Source organism: Nothoprocta perdicaria, unplaced genomic scaffold (genome assembly GCF_003342845.1).
Source record: "Nothoprocta perdicaria isolate Ctin4 unplaced genomic scaffold, notPer1 scaffold_17, whole genome shotgun sequence".
In the NCBI taxonomy this organism is placed as follows: domain Eukaryota; kingdom Metazoa; phylum Chordata; class Aves; order Tinamiformes; family Tinamidae; genus Nothoprocta; species Nothoprocta perdicaria.
The window spans coordinates 4639769-4648680 of NW_020454871.1; the positions used below are offsets into that span (position 1 = coordinate 4639769).

At 42.7% G+C, this 8912-nt stretch overlaps 1 long non-coding RNA gene across 1 annotated transcript; it reads right to left on the reverse strand.

Moving 5' to 3' along the window:
• Positions 1 to 3138: 3138 nt before the first annotated feature.
• Positions 3139 to 5798, reverse strand: LOC112944543. Its single transcript, XR_003248794.1, has 3 exons — positions 5618 to 5798; positions 3671 to 3784; positions 3139 to 3498 (listed from the first exon to the last, which is right to left on the reverse strand). It is a non-coding gene; the product is annotated as an uncharacterized LOC112944543 (long non-coding RNA).
• Positions 5799 to 8912: the final 3114 nt, after the last annotated feature.

Genomic DNA, 8912 nt, shown 5'->3' on the forward strand with positions numbered 1-8912 from the left:
TATGGAAGGCACAACTATATAAAGCTTAAAACAACAGAGCTTCAAGCTTTGTTTCATGTAAATCAGTTAATAGGTATCTCAAAGTACAGCCTAGCATTTATAAACCTTTTGTTTGTTTGTTTAATATTTAGCACTTAGATTTATAAATGAACAATGATATTTATAAACTTATTTTAYGATGTGTAAATCCATTTCCTGACTTACAGCAACAGTTGAATGCTACAGCTGGATCTTTTTGTGACATATAATGATCTCTAGAGCTGGGTGGTTGGGGTTTACTGGCTGTTTTATATAWCTGTAGCATTATAAGGCACATGAACTGAACTGTAAAGAAATGCACATTAAAAAAAAAAATCTAGCATGTAAGTCAATAGGAAAGCAATGTTTTCCTCGCCAGGAAATAATTTTACAAATAGAACCCATATTTTGCTAAATAAATATCTGTCTCCTTATTAGCTTCACATCAACCTATACTAAAATATACATCAGAAGAGTCTGTCAAACAAGTCACAGAGGGAAAACAAGAGCAGAGTTTAAAAGCAAAGCCTTCAAAAATTGTTATGCTTTTCAATTCTTACCAGTAAACAGGAGAGGAGAATGACAGGCGAGCTGGCAAAGGAATCCCACAGCTAAAAAACTTTCTATAAAACTTCCATTTGGTCAGCTGTCTACAATTGGCAGCATGAAGAGAAGTGAAGTAGATGTGAAATCCTGACACGCTGTAAAATTACAGCCCTAAAAATGCAGTCAAGAGGCCCAAACCAGCCGTCAGGCAGAAAGCAAGCACGGCAGCCAGGGCTGCAGAGCTCCTGAGCTCCGTGGGTTTCCTTTGAGAAGTCGGGKTGCATCTATCTCCTAAGAGAGAATAGGCTCAACACAAAAAAGAAAATAATTAGAAGATTTAAAAAATGAATTAATGTACTTAGAATGACAGATCAATTTGCTGTTTATTGGGCAAGTCTCTGCATGGGCAAATCACCTCCGGTTTTTTGCAAGCCAGCAGGTAACATTCCTTGGCCTTCTTCCAAGGACAGTCCATGGCCTTGTTTGATGAGGCTCCCTAGGACTAACGTGAAGGCATGGGAAGGGGATTGTCCCATGAATGTTAGGATTAAGAGCATCCTGCTTTCTTGCAGAGTCCATGTCCATGCTCTGCAACTCCCAAGCCAGGTAGTATCCCTGTCTCCCCTGTACAATCATCCTACTTGGTATCCCAGTTCTCCTCCCCTCAGTACTGCTCAGCCATCCARAGTTTTTATAGTAGTTACTGTCTTCTGTGGGGTTGAGGTGGAATTAGGTATCCCTCCCCAGGCGCTGACACATCTCTCCCTCACGGCCCTACAGCTATCAGTTTACAAAATCTGTAGGAATATAATCATCTCCAAGGGCTTTACCAAGCTCAGCTGAAATCTGCAACATCTGGACAGATGCGCGGCGAGATCCCATAGTCTTTGTTTTCTGAGAACACCACTAGAAAGCAACTCCAGAAGTCGGGGGGCTTGCAAGGGGATTGCTATCATGATAAGCTCCTTGGCTGAGATTCTGTAGATTAGAAAGAAATAAAGAGCAGCATCGTGGCTTGGGACGGCTGAAGGAAGAGTAGATACAGCACTGGAAACACCACCAAGGGGAAGGCTCTCCCCTAAGAATCACACTGAAAGACACGGGAGATGCTCTGCTCTACTTTCCAGGAAAGAAAAAGCATTCAGTGATCTGCCCCCACAGTGCCCCAAGCTTTTTTCTCTAGACACAAATGTGCTTATTCTGGCAAGCTACGGAGTGTTCCAGTCTGATCCAAAAAAAGTGACTGAGCATGAAATCCCTGGGACTGATCTGATACTCTGTGACATACATTGCGGCTTTGCCAGAAGAGACTGGTGTCCTGTGCACCTTCCAGGAGCACCAGGTGTCCTCTCAAAAAAAAAAAAAAAAAAAAAAAAAGAAAGTTCAGAAATTGTGTCATTCTAAAAAACAGATTTTATATCTGTTATAAAAAATACAATTTATGTTTAAAATATTTTTGTTTGTAGTTCACAAAGAAAGACTATACATTTCATTTTGAAGATAGATATTTGGTATAATCTCTTCCCTAGCTTCCAAACTCAGCAGGAGCTGAGAGGAAACAGCAAAACACTAAATAGAATGAAAACCCTTACACATAAATTCTGGTATTTCACAGAGGGACTGTGCAAAGAAGGGTGTTCCTGACCAGCCCAGCTGCCACGTGGCCTCTGCCAAAGCCCAGGGGCACTTTATAGCGTAAGTAGCAACTCTGAGTTGTTGGCTGCTATTGAGAACAGCATTTTCAAAGGCACTTAGCACTGATTCTATCTGCTGCTATTGAAGATAATGGCAGAACTGCCACTGACTCCACTGACAGTGGACAGATAAGTGACATTTGGGAATTATTATTTGGATAGTATGGCATGTTTCAGCCCTCCACAGCTGAAAAAAGTATGATTTCTTTTTTAACCATAGAGACTTGGTGTCTTATTTAAGAAATCTAAAGCTTCTTCTTCCAAAACCAGCCACACATCATACCTAATGTATCAGAGAGTTTTAAAATTATATGGCAAATCAAAGTTGAAGGATCCAGGCTTCACAGCCTCTGATCCAATTGTCAGTTCAGATATAGCTTTTCCCTATTGCATCTTGCTTGATATGCTTCTTAGAATTAATTTTCAATACACAGTTGATACATTTTTTTCTTCATTCTCTCTCGTGCTTTCAGAAACATTTTTCTGTTGCTGTTAATACGCATCATGTTTTCCAGCATGTCACTGCATCTTCCACTGAAGAAAACATAACCTGAACAAACTGATATGCTAGAGCTCTGAATCCAAACTAGCAGAGAAGCCAGTTTTTTCAGGACAGTCTAATTCTCTRCCTTAGGTTTCTCCCATCAGCTCCTCATGGTCTTCCTCTTCATGTCATCCTATCAACTGTGCCAAGCATTTGGGAAGGAGAATATAGGATATAAGGAGCTGTGCCAAAATAAAGTGCAAGCAAGCAGACGTAAGCACACTGCAGTGCTCAACTCAGGCAGGTGCCCTCTCCTTACAGGGCTGCTAAATCTGCACCCACAGTTTGGTGGCTCACAGGTTTGAACGTAACCATGGGGTGACACCTCTGCTAGGGTCAGACCTAGAGCACTCAGCCCTTGGCAGTCCTGATTTTCCTTCCGTGGCATTTGATGTGCACTTAAGAGGACTGACTTGGGAGATTTCCAGAGATATAAAACACTCATGTGCAGTCCGGGCAGGTCATGAGATTTGTCTGAGAAATGCACTGAATTTGGCTAAGGTCAAAGGCTTGATATAAACTCATCACAAAGACCAGGTTATTTCTGAGGACTGGCAACTTCAGCATCCTTCGCACACTCCAGTGGTCTGGCAAATCAGCCTGTACTTCATATTCACATGGAAATAAGGATGCAAAAACATGATTTGGTCTGGAGAGGCATTTGGTCCAATGTCCTTGTTCGGGCAGCAGCCCACCCTGCATGATTTAGAGGAAGATATGAAAAACTATGGAACAACATGCATCCAGCAGGAATTTGATTTGGGCCCCAAAGCTCTAATTTAAATATATTCCTATATCTTTCAAACCTTCTATAACACGTCTGTATGTTTTTCTTATCAGAAGAGGTGTTTTCTTCCTTGAAACTCACCGAGTTTGGCATTTCCACAGCAGTAGTGGGGGGCTCCATAGCAGCAAGCACACTGAGAGATGAAGCACCATCTGAAAAGCTCCCGATTCCTCCCAAATCCTGTGGTGAGGTTGTCTGGAAACATCAAGATTTACGTTTTGCTACTCCACTGTTACCCACTCTAAACACATGTCCATAAGGGATGCTGCCAGCAAAGCCAGAAACACGCGCTCCACAGCAAGGTTAGTACRTGCCTGCTGGTACAAACTGCTGCCAGATTTCCCAAAAAGTGCAGAGCACCTGGTCGAGTTTCAGTGCAAACACAAGCAGACATTATACACCTTATCACAAGTTCCTATCAGCAAATTATAACCAGCTTTTTCTGTACCGTTAGCCACTCTTGTGCTGTCCCTTTGATATATTTAGGTTAAATACTTTACAGACGTTACCCTGCAGGCACAGATGCCCAGCATGCTGCTTGTTAATATTTGAACCACTGTTAATAAATGATGTGTTAAAACCGTTAGCAGAGGAGAGAAATTTCTGAGTGGGCAGGCACCAGCACTAATCTGGGGCAGGACAGATATAAGGTACATTCCCTCCCACACTGCCCACAAGAAAGCAGGGCAATAACTTCTAGATAGCACAATTCCTCCCAAAGCGAATGGAAAAATAGTTCTAAATAATGGTCTGAAAAAGCCCCAAGAACACGTGAATCACAGTTTAATGACTGAAGAATGCACGCTAATATTGCCTTAATAATACACAAAGAAACTAGGTTAGAAATGTACAGAAAAAAAWTGAAGAGGTGGGAAACCTTGGGGAATCTTTCTGGCAGAATCCAGGGAACATCTCATGGTTTTGTAATCCTGCATGGATGCTCTATTTGCTGTCCATACATTTTCAAAAACAGCTCTGTTTTCAACACAGTTGGATAATAAACCCCAGGTGTCACTATCATCTTTCCCCTCCTCTTACTTGGAGGAAGCAAGAAGGTTTCTGTGATGGGAAAAGCCCCTTCCCATTCGAGCAGCCCAGGGGGTTGGTTTGTTTGCCTGCTCGTTTTTTATGGGAGTGTTTCCTTCCTCTGGGACTGTTTCCTTCCTCTTTGCTATTCAGGTAGCCCTCTGGCAGCTACTCCCCATCTGTCCCTCGCAACACAAACATACGCTCCCCTTCTCTATTCCTCCTGCATGATCTACATCCTTTTCAGCTAGTGATCTGAAATAATCATAGTGTCTTTTCAATGTTATATAATGTCTTAGCACTATTTTAGCATTATTTCAATATGCTATACCAYGCTTGCTTTTTGTTTTGCCTTTTTTTCTGATTGCCAATGCAGCTACTCCTTAAGTTACCACGTGAAGCCTTGTGTGAGCGCTGAAATGACTCTAATTACAAAGCCAGAAAGATGACCAAAATTCTGCAGCTCCCCACTGTGGAAGCAGGTGCCCAGCTGTGTGTCAGCTTCTTGCTCACAGAAGCTGAAACTCAGCTTAAGGATGCAGCGTCGAAGAGGAACAGCAAACTAGAAGCATTGCAGCAGGTCAGAGGGGGACGGTCATCGTGCACACAAACACACTCCAGTTTTGTAGAAAAGACCAAGTTCAAACGCAAACCAAGCAGCTTGTGTCACTGCACTCTAGTGGGACGAAGCTGTTATAGGAGGGAAGAGGAGCAAAACTCGCACAGTAACAGGCATGGTCTAAGGAGGGGAATGTATTGGCCACTAAAAATTATTACTACAGCCAGTTTCCCAGACCAGCAACAAAAATGTATTGCTGTCAGCAGAAGACAACATACAGCTGTTGGGAGCTATTCAATGTGCAGCGTGACCGATTACCTCAGGAACGGAGGAAGAACAGAAGTGGGCAGCTGTGCTTCTCAATCCTCTCTGCTGAATATTTTAGCAAACATTTTTTTTCTACCTTGGTCCTAAACATGTGAGGAGCAACAGATCTGACTTACCCAGAAGTCTGGGAGCAGCAAGACTCAAGAGATCTGGTGGCATTGCCCAAATCCATGAAGTTCAAGGGGAAGGAATCGGTCCCAAAGTTCTGCTTTGACGATCAGAGGACTGCACAAATGTCAGAGTCAGGAAGCACCCAGGTTTGATCACTTCTTCAATGAAGACCTTACCTTCCTGTAAATTGACACTGCACAGAGGGCAAAATTAGAAGAAATGCAATAACTGGAAGAGTAATATAAAAACACAATGCAGTTTACTGCTAATGTTTCCTGTAACTGCCATCACATACCTTCCGAAAGGGAGGGAAAGGAAGAAGCTACAGCCTCGAAGAAGGGAGGTAGGTAGGTGGGACACTGCTGGGTTCCCTACCCCCTCGTGAGCACGTCTGTCACTTGAGGAAATTCTGTATTGTGCACTGATTAGATACAGCAGGATTTTGCTCGCAAGTGAAAGGCATGGGAGGATTTTGATATACAGACATTATAAAATATTAGTGTTAATAGAAGTCCTGTTTGTCGTCCATTTAAAGCATGCAGCTTCTTTACATAACCAAACAAATGACTCCATCATTCATATTTTTACAGCTACAKAAATACTTTAATCCATGTTTACTGCCACTAGCATTAACTAACTGCTTTCTGTAATCCTTTTATAAATCTCACTCGTAATACATTATATCTGATATAAATTCTGAGCTTTCCTCTGGTACTTTTAGTAATTTAGATTCCAACTGCCTATCGTGTTTCGCAGGCCAGATTGGCCCTACTGGTGATTTGTGGAAGCCTCCCCAGGTGACACTGTAGCCCGAGTCTGCAAAACAGATTTAATTGTGGCAGGAAGAGTGCCAAGCCCAGGCAACAAAGTCTGCAGAGGCGCCCCCGGCTCGGGCGCAGCTGAGCACACACAGCTCCTGGAAAGGCTGTTTTCCTAATGACAAGCACCTGAAATGCGTTCTAAGAGTGGCCATTTTCTAAAGAAACTTCTATGGGATTTTTCATGGGTATTTAAGTCACACTTAAAATAACATGAGATATATAGTGTAAGAAAAAAAAATGGCTTTCTTTGTATATAGTAATTTGCCTTTTTTTTCTTTACACAACATCCTTGTGTGGCATTCTACATATGCAAGTGCCAGTTACAGCTTATCGCAACAGAACTTGCCCCCGGCTACGTTTACAGCTTCACAGCCCAGGACTGTTAGAGCAAGCCTGCATCTCCAATCCATTATGATGCTAGTAATTGAAGAGTTGCAGTGTTTTTCACAGCATATTCAAATCACACTGAATAATGAAGAGCTACAACTTGGTGCGAGGAGGTAAATGCACCACAATCAGCGCAATCAGTTCCTTCTGCCTTCAAGCTGGTGTGATTGCTCTGCAGCATCCAAGTAGAGAGGTACGTGGCTAATAAAATTAAAGAGGTTTTTCAACAAGAGCAAAGCACTTGAAAGGGGCTGAAACCTTAGGCTCCACCAAACAACATTGTGTCCCCAAGCAGATATTGCTTTGGCCTCCTGCATTTGCAGAGCATTGCAGAATTCCCTTGTAGATGTCATCTCCACCTCTGACATTTTTTCCTACACCCCCATTTCTACGTGTAGCTCAGTCCCTGGTGAGCCTGGGTGAAGACAGAAATCCCAGCATCAAGTTCTTTTAGCTCCAAATCACCTTTCTGTGGTTGAAAAGTATGGCCTGGAGGTCTTCAAAGGTTGTCATTTTGGTGCAAAGCCACTCTACGCTTAGGACAGTACTTCTCTCGAGATCAAAACTTGTGTTCCTTGGTGCAGGAAATCCACTGCTCGGTCAAACCATAAATTCATGTCACCTCAATTTTCTCATGGACTGGCCAAAGGTATTACAGGCATCTACATACATAACAAGATAAAGTAAAAACATCTGAGCTTTTATTACAACTTTTTTTTTGGACACTGTGGCACAGACTGCTGCTGCYACTGAACACAGAACATTATTAAGGTGCTCTGAAACAAAGTGGCCGAGTGCATCTAATGTTTGCTTTCTGATTTGGTGCCTTCAGTAAATTTAGTCCTTTACCTCTTAGATAGTTGAAACCAGATGGATGCAATTCTAAAGCTGGTTCTGTGGAGTCTGGAAATTTTCACAGTGAGGCCACTATCAGCCTCTTTGCTCCCAAATGATGCAGTCTGATGGCTCAGAGGGCACTGGTGCTGCTGGAAAAGTCACTCTCAGCACCAGTAGCCTGTGCGTTACAGACTGAGTAAATGAGCCAGGAACACAAAATTCTCCCCTCCCTMAAAAACCTCATATAAAATTAACACTGCATTAACAAGCCATGGGCAACAGCTGGCAAGAACAGAGTATTAATCTTTAACATAACTGCTTCTAAAGATGAAATATCTTAGTTAAACAACAAACAAGAAAATAGGAGAATTTCCTTTAACACTTGGATGCCTTACCATTAATTGCCTGGTCCAGCATTTTGTATGACACTAAATGCAGTGTTGGATCTATTGATCTTTAACATGAGCAGCTCTGACGCTAAAGCAAATGCTCTCCTGCAGCTACTTGCTTCCTGCAGTTTGAAATCGAAGCAGGGAAGCCCATCTAGATACTGTATTCTGCCAGGAAAGCTGCCTCTCTGTGCATTTCTTTGTTCTTCTTTATGTCAGGATGGGTGTTCACACTCAGACTGAGTTTCTCAAGTCCTTTCTGTTACTGGTGGTAGCCTGCAAAACTTTTCAACTTGGAAGAATTCCCATTATATTGCATAGAAAGACCATAAAATTATTTAATGTGCTCTCAAGATACATTCCCAACTACAGAAAGCCTTGAAGGGTTAGGGACCAGCTGCTGGCCACCCAGCTGCCACCCTGCTCCTGACAAGGGTCCAACACCGCGGCTGGAAACTCCTGGAGTTCCCTCTCACTAGAAAATTCAGTCAGGTTTTTGCTCTGCTAAATTCCACTGGGGGTTAGTGCAGGTGGGGAGTGATCCAGTGAAATATCCCTGGTTTTGATGTGATTTGGGTTGGTTGATGACATTCTGGCTCATCCCAAGCCCCTGCAAGCCCTGTGCTCTCAGGGCAGTGGAGTGATGCTCCTGTTCTGTCCTCTGCCCTGTTCCTGCACAAGACCCTCCGGCATTTTAAGCGCTTGAACAGAGAGAGATGGTTCATAGCAAAGGCTCTGGATGCATTAGGACCTCATAAAAAGGAAGATGTGAAAGCAAAAACGACCTCTGAAAGATTTTGATTTACCAGGTAAGATTTCCAGAGCAATCAGAGGAAGTTCAAATGTTTGATTCTGAGATAAAAGCA